At 51.4% G+C, this 12,571-nt stretch overlaps 2 pseudogenes across 2 annotated transcripts in view; both read right to left on the bottom strand.

The window, feature by feature from the left end:
• The window catches only part of LOC108514228 (tubulin beta chain-like), a 76,576-nt pseudogene extending 69,964 nt beyond the window's left edge, over positions 1 to 6,612 (bottom strand). Inside the window, exon 1 of the transcript XR_001881159.1 lies at positions 6,461 to 6,612. The product of XR_001881159.1 is annotated as a tubulin beta chain-like (transcript). The remainder of the gene's footprint in view (positions 1 to 6,460) is intronic.
• On the bottom strand, positions 3,839 to 4,831 carry LOC108514210 (tubulin beta-2A chain pseudogene; annotated as a pseudogene). Its single transcript, XR_001881156.1, has one exon. The product of XR_001881156.1 is annotated as a tubulin beta-2A chain pseudogene (transcript).
• Positions 6,613 to 12,571: the final 5,959 nt, after the last annotated feature.

The following is a 12,571-nucleotide window of genomic DNA, read 5'->3' as shown; positions in this document are numbered from 1 at the left end:
AACAACACTACCACATCACCACCACCACCACCATCATCACCACCACCATCACCACCACTACCACCACCACCACCACGACTATCACAATACTACCACATCACCACCACCACCACCATCATCATCACCACCACCATCACCACTACTACCACGATCATCACCACTACTACCACCACCACCACTACCACCATCATCACCACTACCACCACCACCGCCACCACCATCACAACACTACCACATCACCACCACCACCACCATCATCATCACTACCACCATCACCACCACTACCACCATCATCACCACTACCACCACTACCACCGCCGCCACCACCATCACAACACTACCACATCACCACCACCATCACCACCACCACCACCACCACCACGACAACACTACTACATCACCACCACCATCACCACCACTACCACCACCACTACCACCACCATCACCACTACCACTACCACCACTACCACAACCATCACAACACTACCACATCACCACCACCACCATCATCACCACACCATCACCACCAGTACCACCATCACCACCACCACTACCATCACCACCACTACCACCATTATCACCACCACCACCACTACCACCACAACACTACCACATCACCCACCACCATCACTACCACCACCATCACCATCACCACCACCACCATCATCATCACTACCACCATCACCACTACCACCATCATCACCACTACCACCACCACCACAATGAACACAACACTACCACATCACCACCACTACCATCATTACCACTACCACCACAATCACCACTACCACCACCACCACCATCACCACCACCACCACCACAACACTACCATAACACTACCACTATCATGACCACCACTACCATCACTAACATCACCATCATTACTGCCATCACCACCAAAACACTACCACATCACCACCACCACCACTACCACCACCGCCACCATCATCACCACCACCATCACTACCACCACCACCAGTATCACTATCATCACCACCACTACCACCACCACCAACACCAACACTACTGCCACCATCACTATTATCATCACCACCACTACTACCACCACCACTACCATAACCACCATCATCACCATCACCATCATCACTGCTTTTATGACCACCATCACTACCACCATTCTCATCACCACCACCACCACTAAACTACCACCACTACCATCACTGCCATCATCACTGTCACTGTTACTAACATCACCGTCATCAACACTACCACCATCACTACCACCACCATCACTACTATCACCACCATCACCACCACCACCACCACCACCACCATTCATCACCACCATCATCACCACCCCCACCACCATCGTCACCACCAAATCCCACCACATAATGGTAATGTAACAAACGAAACTAATAGTTCCCAAATAGTATCTTCATCCAGGTATTAATCTGAGCATTTTCCTCATTTTGAACTTGTTTTAATGTATGCATGTAAAGTCTGTATTAGGCCCCAGAAGATCTGCTTGACAGGTCAGTTTGGCACGCACTATTCTAATCATGCCAAAATAAGCTTTAACAGTGCAGATGTGCTTGTACCGACAGGCTAGCAAGCTGGCCTGCTGGTGCCTGCCTGTTCCCTTTTCACCAGGTGGAAGAGAAGTACCACACATCCAGTATGCCTAGAGGCCCTTGGATGTGATCCCACTAGTCTCTGAGGGTGCTGAACGTGTTCCTGACAGGTTGTAGGGAATGCACGCCCAAGGGTAGATCCAGGGGGCCTTGGCAGCTGCCCTGGGTGTTTGGGGCATTTAAAGCTAATGCCACCCTTCAATTCAGTTGTTGGAAGTTTTACACCAGCTCAGCAGGAATCACATCTGTCAGTCTGCAATTAAATATAGAAAACCGAGCTGAAGCCACTGGCTCCAGACACCTGTCTGACCCTACTCACCACTCAGTCAAGTTTTAGAGATGTATAGTGCTTGGTAAAGAGAACTGTGCTCTTTTCCTTTTACGGGAGCCATGTGGCAGGATTAACTTATTTTCACACTATTTGGAATTATACTGCTTATAGTTTTCTTTGGAACTGTTTTCAAACATATTTCAGCCTTTTAAATAATGAAAATCTTGTATCTATACTTTTTTTTTCTTTTTTAAAATTTAAGTAAGAGTAGGACCAAGCAGAATAAAATAAAGTCAGGTTTAAAGTCATATTTTTTCTAATTTCGAGTTTGTGTGAAAAGTAGAAAATCTTAAACCTGGTTTTTATGATCCTTTCTTTCTATAGGAGTGTGCAAATAAGTTTTATACATTTGCTTATAACTCACACTCTTTTTCTCTTCTCAAGATGGGAAACTAACTAGGTCAGATTAAAGCAGAGTATCACCACTATTTTGACAAGGTATAACTTATCCCATAGGAATATCTTAACTGAAAATCCATTATTGAAATCCCATAGCTTCTTTAGTGGTTGAGTTCAAGTCCAGAGTCAGACTTGGGTTCAAATCCCAAATCCTACTTCTGCATGGAAGAAATAAATGCAGTAGGCTGACGATTATTCTGGATTGCCTACTTAAAGTAAAATTCCCCAACAATTCAGAATTTGTAATTCCTTCTAAACTCAAATGATGTTAAAACAAATACAAACAGTTTGTAATATAGTATAAATATGATTGCATGGAGAAAAAGTTGCTTGAGAATTGAGAATGAGCCTATTAACTGTGTATAACTCTATAGCTATTCCTAAGTGCAGGTGATATAACTTAAAAAGGTATATACATATATATATTTTTGCCTTTGACAAAAAATTCCATTTGTGGAAATTTACTATTCTCATATGCACACTAATAAATGAACAGAATTATTCATTGTTACACTATGCTGTAAGTATAAACCTAAATGTCCATTGGTAGGGAACTGGCTAAATAAAACAGCACATATGGACGCCACATATCCATTTAAAGGAGGGAAGCTCTCTATAGGTTCAAGATACACTGTTTAGCGAAGAAGGCTGCAGAATTTTGTTAGTATCACATCATGTGTGTGAAGAAAAAAAGGAAATATCCTACATGGGTTGGAAAATATATGGAATATTTCTGCAAGGATGTAAGAAAGATAACCACGATTAGAAAGGTTTCCCTCCAGGGAGGAAACTGTATCAAGAAACACAGAAAAAAAAGACATTCACTTTCCACTCCTCAGAATTTTGTACTGTATGTGGGAACTATTCTAAAAATGCTTTTTTTTTTTTTTTTTGTAAAGGAGAAAGCATAGTAGGATGCACATGAAGACACACAGCGTGTTTTTCACATAGACGTTTTTTCAACTAATATTTATTAAGGTGTTTTCAAACTCAGGTTGATCTTCTTCATCTTAACTGTGATTGGTTCAATTTTACCAATACCCAAAGAATAAATTCATTGAGCTTTATACCTACGCCTTTGCTTTTTTTTAAAGGAAGAATTTAATGCAATGTGTTCAGAAAGTTACATTTGAATCGTTAATACAGAAAAAAGGAAAGAGAAAGAAGAGAGGACCACCATTCCGACACAAACGTTATGTGATTTTAGCCATAACAACAGTAAATTCAGAAATATCTCAAATGTTACATTGATGTCCATCCACTATTACAAAAAGTGAAAAAAAAGTGGACAGGCAACAGTGAAGAGGCCAGAGACCCAGCGCACACCTAAAGGAGACCATGCTTTCTTTCTCTTACGACTGCCATGGGTATTCGTCCCGGGAAGCCCCCAACCCCCTCGCTTTTCCTCCTCCGCTTTCCTAACCCGGCCTCGCGGGATCTACGCCTCGTCCTCGCCCTCCTCTCTCCTCGAACTCCCCCTGTTCGTCGGCCGTGGCGTCCTGGTAGCTGGTACTCAGACACCAGGATCGTTCATGTTGCTCCTCGGCCTCGGTGAATCCATCTCGTCCATGCCCTCGCCCGTTACCAGTGCAGGAAGCCTTGCCGCCCGAACATGGCTGTGAACTGCTCCGAGATGAGCTTGAACAGCTCCTGGATGGCCGTGCTGTTGCGATGAAGGTGGCCGACATCTTCAGGCCGCGGCGGGCGGGGATGTCGCCACACGGCCGTCTTCACGTTGTTGGGGATCCACTCCACGAAGTAGCTGCTGTTCTTGTTCTGCCGTTGAGCATCTTCTCGTCCACCTCCTTCATGGACATGCGGCCCCGGAAGATGGGCACCACCGTCAGGTAGCGGCCGTGGCGCGGGTCGCAGGCAGCCATATGTCTTGGAGGTCGAACATCTGCCTGGGTGAGCTCGGGCACCGTGAGCGCCCGGGTACTGCTGGCTGGCCCCGGCTGGTGAGGGGCGCCGAAGCCGGGCATGAAGAAGTGCAGGCGCCGGGAAGTGCACCATGTTCACCCGCCAGCTTGCGCAGGTCTGCGTTCAGCTGGCCCGGGAAGCGCAGGGCAGGTGTGACCCCGCTCATGTGGCCGACACCAGGTGGTTGGGTCCCCGTAGGTGGGCCGTGGTCAGCTTTCAGGGTGCGGAAGCAGATGTCGTACAGGGCCTCGTTATCAATGGAGTAGGTTTCATCTGTGTTTTCCACCAGCTGGTGGACAGAGAGGGTGGCGTTGTAGGGCTCCACCACCGTGTCTGACACCTTGGGTGAGGGCATGACGCTGAAGGTGTTCATGATGCGGTCTGGGTACTCTTCCCGGATCTTGCTGATGAGCAGGGTGCCCATCCCGGACCCGGTGCCGCCCCCCAGAGAGTGGGTCAGCTGGAAGCCCTGGAGACAGTCACAGCTCTCTGACTCCTTCCTCACCACGTCCAGGACCGAGTCAACCAGCTCGGCTCCCTCTGTGTAGTGGCCCTTGGCCCAGTTATTCCCAGCTCCGCTCTGGCCTGCCAGAGGGAAAGTGAAATCTTAAGTCACTGGTGATTGTATTAAATACCTTACCTCAAACCCCTTAGTATAGATCAGTGAGTCAATGCTCAGATAAGACTATTTCAGATTATCACCAAAATGGCCAAACGTTAAAATATTTGTTCATGAATATATTATAAATAAGGAAGGCCAGGACACCGAGCTCTAGGCAGTTGAAAGGCAAACAATTTTACCCTCTATTAAAGCTAAGCTGGCACACAGTGGATGTTCTTCATGCTTTCCCTCTGGCAGTCACACCTCTCCAGCCTCAGCTGCCCAGTGTAAAATGAGTCCCTCATGCCCTTAGCCACACCAGGCACTCACCAAACACGAAATTGTCTGGTCTGAAGATCTGGCCGAATGGTCCAGACCTAACCGAATCCATCGTGCCTGGCTCCAGATCCACAAGGATGGCCCGCGGAACATATTTGTTACCTGCAAGGAACAACAGTGACTTAAGACTCTCAGGCAAGGACCTCTGCAAAGAAGGGCTTGGCGCCTGCTGCCGTCATGCAGATGTTCCCCCAAACAAAGGGAGACCCACCATCAGGTTCTCAAAGGGCTCTGTGGACATAAGGAAGCCCAGTGAAAGCCTGCAGGGAAGGAGCGGAGATCCTCAACTGAATGGTCCACCCTCTCCCAGGGCCACACCCCTGCGGTCCCACGCAAGGAAAGGGGAGAGGGGTAGCAAAACTGAAGGCAGTGGGGGTGGGGCAAGGGCGATTACCAGTGGCTTCATTGTAGTAAACATTGATTCTCTCCAGCTGCAAATCACTGTCTCCATGGTAACTGCCAGTGGGGTCAATCCCATGTTCATCACTGATGACCTCCCAAAACTGAGACAGAAAGGCTGCGTTTAGCCATGCACGATCCGCCAGAAGCGCCAAGGCGCACAATGAAATGTCCCCGACTCAGTTCCGACAGCCCAACATTTCAGGAGCGTGAAGGTTTAAAGGCGGCGTGACCCGGGCACAGCCGCGGGGCCTGTATTTTGCAGGGTTAGAAAGTCGAAACTGGGCGTTTCCCAGGCGAACAGCTGCTGCCTGCGGCGGGAGGTAGGGGTCGAGGGGGGAAGGACCAGCCAAAGCTGGGCAGTGGCGGAGCTCGGCGCACGGGTAGCAGCCCCAGGCGGCGGCAGGAGGCGAGGGCACAGGGACTGCAGCCCGCGAGGAGTGGGTGGGCGGGGAAAGAGGAACGCGAAGGAGCTAAAGGACCGCGGTTTTAGATTCAAAGCACGTCCTGAGACCGCAAGACAATCGCTCTTCTCCCCTCCCCCGGCGGCTCGACTCCGGTTCAAACGAGTAAAATTAACCCTCCTCACGTCCCAGCCCCTCGCGCGGAGCGCCGCGCACAGCCTCGCGGACACACCCTCGTCTTCTCCAGGCACGCGTGCCTACCGAGCAGCCAGCGGGGTGGCGGGGACTCCAGCTGAGTTACAGCAGAAAAGAGAGGCGCCCCCTCCGTCGGCGAAAGTCGCCTCCGAGCCCAAGCCACACTCGGCGGCGCACTTGGCGATCCCCAGGCCTCCCCGGGACCGCGCCAGGGGACCCCGAGGGGCTCTCGGCCCAGGTTCCCGCCCCATCGACCCCTCCGCGGCGGCGCGCCCACCTTGGCGCCGATCTGGTTGCCGCACTGGCCCGCCTGGATGTGCACGATCTCACGCATGGTGCCTCGTCAGCGTCCTCCTGGTCCGGCGGCGTCTGGTGGGTCTGTCCGTCCTCCCCTCACACACCCACTGCGGGGTCACCGGGAAGGCGCTCGGGAACCGACGGGCTGAGAGCGTCGGCCCCGCGGGCTCCGGCTTTTATGCAAGGAGGGTGGGGCGGCTGGCGCAGGCCGCGCCCCCAGCCCGAGCCCCCCAGTCCCCTTCGCGCTGGCGCTCTCCAAGCCTGGCTGACGTAATGCTCCGAGCCCTAGGGACCGTCCGGGGGGCTGGACCACCGGCCCGCGGCCAATCAGAGCGGGCGTGCGGACCGGGAGAGGGGTGGGGGCCCCCGGGAGTTGGGTGGGGGTGTGCGCATTGTCTGCGGCTGTGGTGGGGTCTGGGTATGGGGATATGGGGGAAGGGTGAAGACAAGGAGGGTGAGAGGGCGGCGAGGAGAGGGCCACCAGCGCGGTCTGAACGGGGTGGGGGCAGAGCTGGCATCGGATGGAAACGATGGAGGACTGGAGCAGGTGGAGAGGCCGTCAGGTGCCCCGGTGCCGGCAGGTGGGAGGGTTGAGGTGGCACAGGCTGCTCCGCCACCTCGAATTGCAGCTCCTACTAGGCCATTGGCCAGAGTTCCTCCAGCCAACCGCCCCTCGTGAGACCACTGTCCTTTCCCTCAACCCCGGAGGCCAGCGACTGCCCAGGCGGCGCTCCGTCTCATAGCGGCCTGGGGGAGGACAGGTGGCCCCAGAAGGAAGTCGTGCGTGACGGCGACCCGGGACACCTGCAGCCCATGAACACCAGCGCGGCCTCCGCCCCCGCCCCAGCGTGGGCCTGCTTTCTCCTTTGTCTGTCTAGGGCTGGTAGCTCCTCTCACTGAGCAGCAGCATCCACGGGCGAAGCGACCTCGGAGCCCCTCAGCCCTGCCCGACCCTCTCCGGGAGTGCACAACGCCCCTGCTGGTACCCAGGACTCCTCTGCCCCGAGGGCTGACTTTTGTTCCTCGCGAGTGATGGAGTGGGAGTGGCCGGTAGCGCAGCACTGACCGTCCGGAGGGCAGAAAGAGGGTGGGGTCCCGGGGGCGGGGCTGTCGGCGGAACAAAGGGCTCTCAGAAGCGTGGGATACGCTGTGCAACTGAGTATTTAAAATCACACGACAGGCGCCCCCCTCCCGCCCCCGCCCTCGGATTCGGTTCATCTATTGTCAAGTAAGAGGGTGGGTTCCAAGGGTGACCCACGCCCGAGTAATGAACTTTCTTGTCTTCCATCGCGGAGACCTGGAGGTCCGAGGCTTCGTGCTGCGGTTGAAGGGTGGGGAATACGACTAAAAACTGCAGCCTCGCGCACACGAGACCTCCCAAGACCCACGCACACTCGCACGAGCGCGTGCACAGACTTGGACCACCGACCCTCCCTTCAAATCCGCAGTCTCTAGGTACCCAGACAGGAACTGGTCTCATTGTTACTTTTCGCGTGTGTGTGTGTATGTGTGTGTGTGAGAGAGAGAGAGAGAGAGGGAGGAGGAGGGGAGAGAGAGAGAGAGAGAGAAGGAGGGGAGGGAGGGAGGGAGAGAGGGAAGAAGGGAGAGAGGAGAGAGAGAGAGAGGAGAGAGAGAGAGAGAGAGAGAGAGAGAGAGAGAGAGAGTAATCCTGCGTGCGTTTGAGGGCGGGAGGGGATAGGGTGTCAGAAACGTTCACTGCACAACCTGTTCCCGGCAATTCGATGACTGAAGCGCGCCGCCCCACACTTCCACACTTGGGAAGGGCCGTTGGCGAGGTGACGTGACCTCTTTCATCCCCTGGCGAGAGAGGCCGAATGACCCGGGCTCCCGCGGCGGAGCGGAGCCTGCAGCTGTTGAGCGAGACCCTCCCAGAACTATCAGCAAGCTGTCAACGCCTCCCTTTCCCGCTGTGGGGTGGGGGGTGGGGGACTCAAGTCGGTTCCAATGTACAAAGAGAAGTAGCGAGAACAAAAGCCCAGGCGCCCCCAAACATCCAGGGCGCCCAGACTGGAGCTCGCGGGCCGGTATTCCAGACGCGGCTGGCTTGCCTGGGTTAGGGTGGGGTCTGGGGACAGGCAGAGATCAGCGGAGGGTCTGTCCACATGCCCCACTCTCCAGGTTCCAAGGTCTCGCTGCCTGACCTCCGGGTTTCTAATCCAGATCCCTCCAGATGCCGAAACGTCAAGGGCTAGCAATTCCCAAGGTCACACAGCAAGTTAAGGACAGGGCTTGGACTGGAATCCCGTCTTTTGGGCACACCAAACCTCAGGGAAAGTGACCGCATCTCGGCCAAAAGGGCTGTGGCAGGTGTCAGCCTCGAGTGGCGGCTCTGGTGGGACCAAGCTGCGCCGGAAGGAACAGAGCGAGGGCGGCACCCGCGCTGCGAGTGTAGACACACTCGGAGCGGTCACCTCCTTGCTGCGAGCTCCCAGGAGCAACCCTGATGCTCAGCGCGGCGGGGTGGGGATAAGGGGCGCTCAGCTCCACGCTGAGTAACTTGAGCTGGCCGCCTGCCTCCTTCATCTAGGTCATTTCTTAGCTTCTGTTTCAGAGCCAAATCTCCATTGAGTGCTCGGGTGAAAACGCGTGTTCAAGATCATATAGATAGATGAAAAGACCCTTTCCTCTCACGTTTCTTTTAAAGAAACGTGGGAAACCTTGGGATAGGGTGAGACTGGAAATCATCCTTCTGAAAGCCCAGAGTGCCCTTGGGGACACTTTTGGCCCAAGATCTGCTTTCCTTTCAAGAATTTTGCTTGAATTGTCCCCACACCCCCGCCCCTTCCGGGCAGCCATTCTTGTTAACCGGTCTGCATCCCACCCCACCCCCACTGGGATTGTGATGCTGCACATTTTTATTTTCACAAGAAGCTGATTTTGTGTTAAAATGTTGACAACAGTCACACTTTTCCCTAAAGGCTTTCAGTGTATCTGATAACCCTTAAATTAAAAAAAAAAAAATCGTTCTTAATCCATGTAGTTCGCAGGAAGAGACTGGTACCCGGCTTTCAAAGAAAAAAAAAAAAAGTCATTCTTAGTTGGGTCCCCAGCATTTCTGTCTATTCATTATATGCAGTGCTTCTCAATCTAGGTCATCGTATATCAGGCACGAAGATTTGGGGGCAACATATTTCATGATCTCTTAATGTTAGTCTTAATGATGTATTAACATTTAAAAAATTTCCCTTCCAAAGACAATTGTAGAAATATCGCTGCCTAAAATACAATTCAACATTTGTTTTATACATAACCTATTGCGCGACTGAAGTGAGCAAGATATCCCTTAAACTATTAAAATTAATATTTGCTTTCACAATTTTCAGATTATTTTCAACGGCACGTCCTCAAGTGAATTTGCATTTCTCTATTACACACACAAGTCATTGTTTGAAGAAGTCTGATAGAAAGGAGGCTTTACATGGTAGTAAATTTTTAAAGTATTGTTTTCATAATGCAACATATATTTTTGACACAGTTATTGAAATTACTAGACATTTAGCATTAGGGTTCTTCACTGCTTGCCGGGATTCACCTTTAAAAACCCAAAAAACCCAGCCTGCAGCCCCCATGGCAGGCTCTGCAGTCGAGGTGCACGCGGTTTCCTAGGCAACCAACACTTAGCCAATGAATGAAGAGGAGTTGAAAGAAAGAGACTGCAAATCCATCATTATTTCCTACACACACACACACACACACACACACACACACACCACCTCTTCTCATAGCTCTCCATTTAGAAATATTGGAAAGCTACCAATCCTAACATTTATGTGAAAGAGCCAAATGCCCGGGGCATAGGGGCTAGGAAGCGGTCGCAGCCCCATACTGTGACTGCGCAAAGGACACAGTGGGGGAGGCTCCCGGAATCCGCCAAAATCTGCGCCTTCTCAGCTTTGTCGCTCCCCAGTTTCTATTCCACTGCCCTCCCCCTTCCCCCCAGGCCTTCCCTCCTCCTGGGAAGCGCGCGGCCCCGGCGGAGCTGCCCGGCACTCTCGAATCGCAGGGGCTGTGGGGTGGCAGCCTCAGAGCCCTGTCCTTCCGCAGCCGTGGGCCCCGCAGGCACCAGCCAAGCAAGGTAACAAAAAGCTGGAACCAGCGGCGAAAACCCCGAGCCTACGAACGCGGCGCAGTGCGGGAACACTTGCCCTTTGTCCTCGGGAAGGCCGGGTGTTTCGCATCCCCGGCGGTTGTGAATTTGAGTTATCACGGCCTCGGTCGGGGCTGAGAGTGCCGAGCTTCCACGAAAGAGCTTTGCCTTCTTTGTCCTACAAATCGGCGGAGGGAGTAGAACCCTGGCTTCCAGGGCACCATTTCCTGCTACCCGCAGTCTCCCCTTCTCCGCTCCCCCATGCCGTCAATGATTTGCGAGATTCTTAGGCAGGCGGGGCAGGCCGAGCCCCGGGAAGGCACGCTGAGTCCTAGACACAGAGCCAGGCCGGGTAGAAAACAAAAAGAGAAGAAATGATTATGAAATACTGAGACGGAGCGTGTGCTCCTTGCAAGGTGCGGTCTGCGAAATCAACAGACTTACAAATAAGGCCTGGAGGAAGCGCCTGAGCGCACGCGGGAGGCTGTGGCGGGGGAGCCTGTGAGTTCCACCGTGGAGGCTCAAACGTCGCTGTGGCTGCGGGACCCTCACCCGGCCCTGGAAACCCTCCACATCAGCTCTTGCTCGGAAGTGTCTCGCAGCTCACCGCTTCTCTTCGAAATCTGCCCAAGACCTTTGTTTGCCATTTAAATGAATTGAAACCGGGTGTATCCAGGTGGACACATCCATATACCGCAACGCTCGTGTCCGGGCTCTAGGTATTTGGTGGGCAGTGACTGTAGCCACACTGCAGAAACAGCAGAACAGTATTCAGACGGAGTTCTTTGGGCTTCACACGCCCAGCCTGCTTCTTTTTTTAAATTTCTATTTTAATTTTAGATTTAGGAAGTTCATGTGCAGGTTTGTTACAAGGGCATGTTGCGTCATGCTGAGCGCTTGGGCTTCTACTGACCTGGTTACCCAGATGGTGAACATAGTACCCAATAGGGAGATTTTCAGCCCTCGCTCTCCTCTTTCCTTCTCTCTTTTTGGAGTCCTCAGCGTCTATTGCTCCCATCTTTTTGTCCGTGTGCACCCAATATTTAGCTCCCACTTATAAGTGAGAACATGCAGTATTTAGTTTTCTGTTTGTGTATTAATTCGCTTAGGATAATGACCTTCAGCTGCATCCATGTTGCTGCCAAGGACATGATTTTGTTCTCTTTTTTTAATGGCTGTGTAGTATTCCGTGGTGTATATGTACCACATTTTCTTAATCCATTCTACCATTGATGGGCACCAAGGTTGATTCCATGTCTTTGCTATTGTGAATAGTGCTTTTTGGTAGAATGATTTATTTTTGGGGGGTATATACCCAGTAATGGGATTGCCGGGTTGAATGGTAGTTCTATTTTTAGTTCTTTGAGAAATCTCCAAACTACTTTCCACAGTGGCTGAACTAATTTACATTCACACCAACAGCAAGTAAGCATTCCTTCTTCTCTGCAGCCTTGCCAATATCTGTTTTTTTGTTTGTTTGTTTTGTTTTTTGCTTTTTAATAATAATGACTGCTGTGAAGCGGTATCTCATTTGTGATTTTGATTTACATTTCTCTAATGATTAGTATGTTGAGCATTTTTTCCATGTTTGTTGGCCACTGTATGTCTTCTTTTGAAAATGTCTGTTCATATCCTTTGCTTGCTTTTTAATGGAGTTATTGATTCTTTTCTTGTTGATTTAAGTTCCTTATAAATTCTGGATATTAGTCCTTTGTCTGCGGCATATTGCTAATATTTTCTCCCTTTCTGTAGTCTGTTCATACATCTCCATCAACTCTGTATTGCTTATAGTGTGTGGTCCAAATACTTAGCATAGAATTCAGGTCCTTCAATCTGGACATTACCTACCTTTCCAGTGTTATTCGCCACCCATCTGGTGTATGCAGTCCTTATAGTGTGTGGTCCAAATACTCAGCATAGAATTCAGGTCCTTCAATCTGGACATTACCTACCTTTCCAGTGTTATTCGCCACCCATCTGGTG

Source organism: Rhinopithecus bieti, unplaced genomic scaffold (assembly GCF_001698545.2).
Source record: "Rhinopithecus bieti isolate Rb0 unplaced genomic scaffold, ASM169854v2 scaffold_32012, whole genome shotgun sequence".
Classification (NCBI taxonomy): domain Eukaryota; kingdom Metazoa; phylum Chordata; class Mammalia; order Primates; family Cercopithecidae; genus Rhinopithecus; species Rhinopithecus bieti.
Note: the sequence above shows the minus strand (reverse complement) of the source record. Positions and strands in the feature narration are given on the sequence as shown.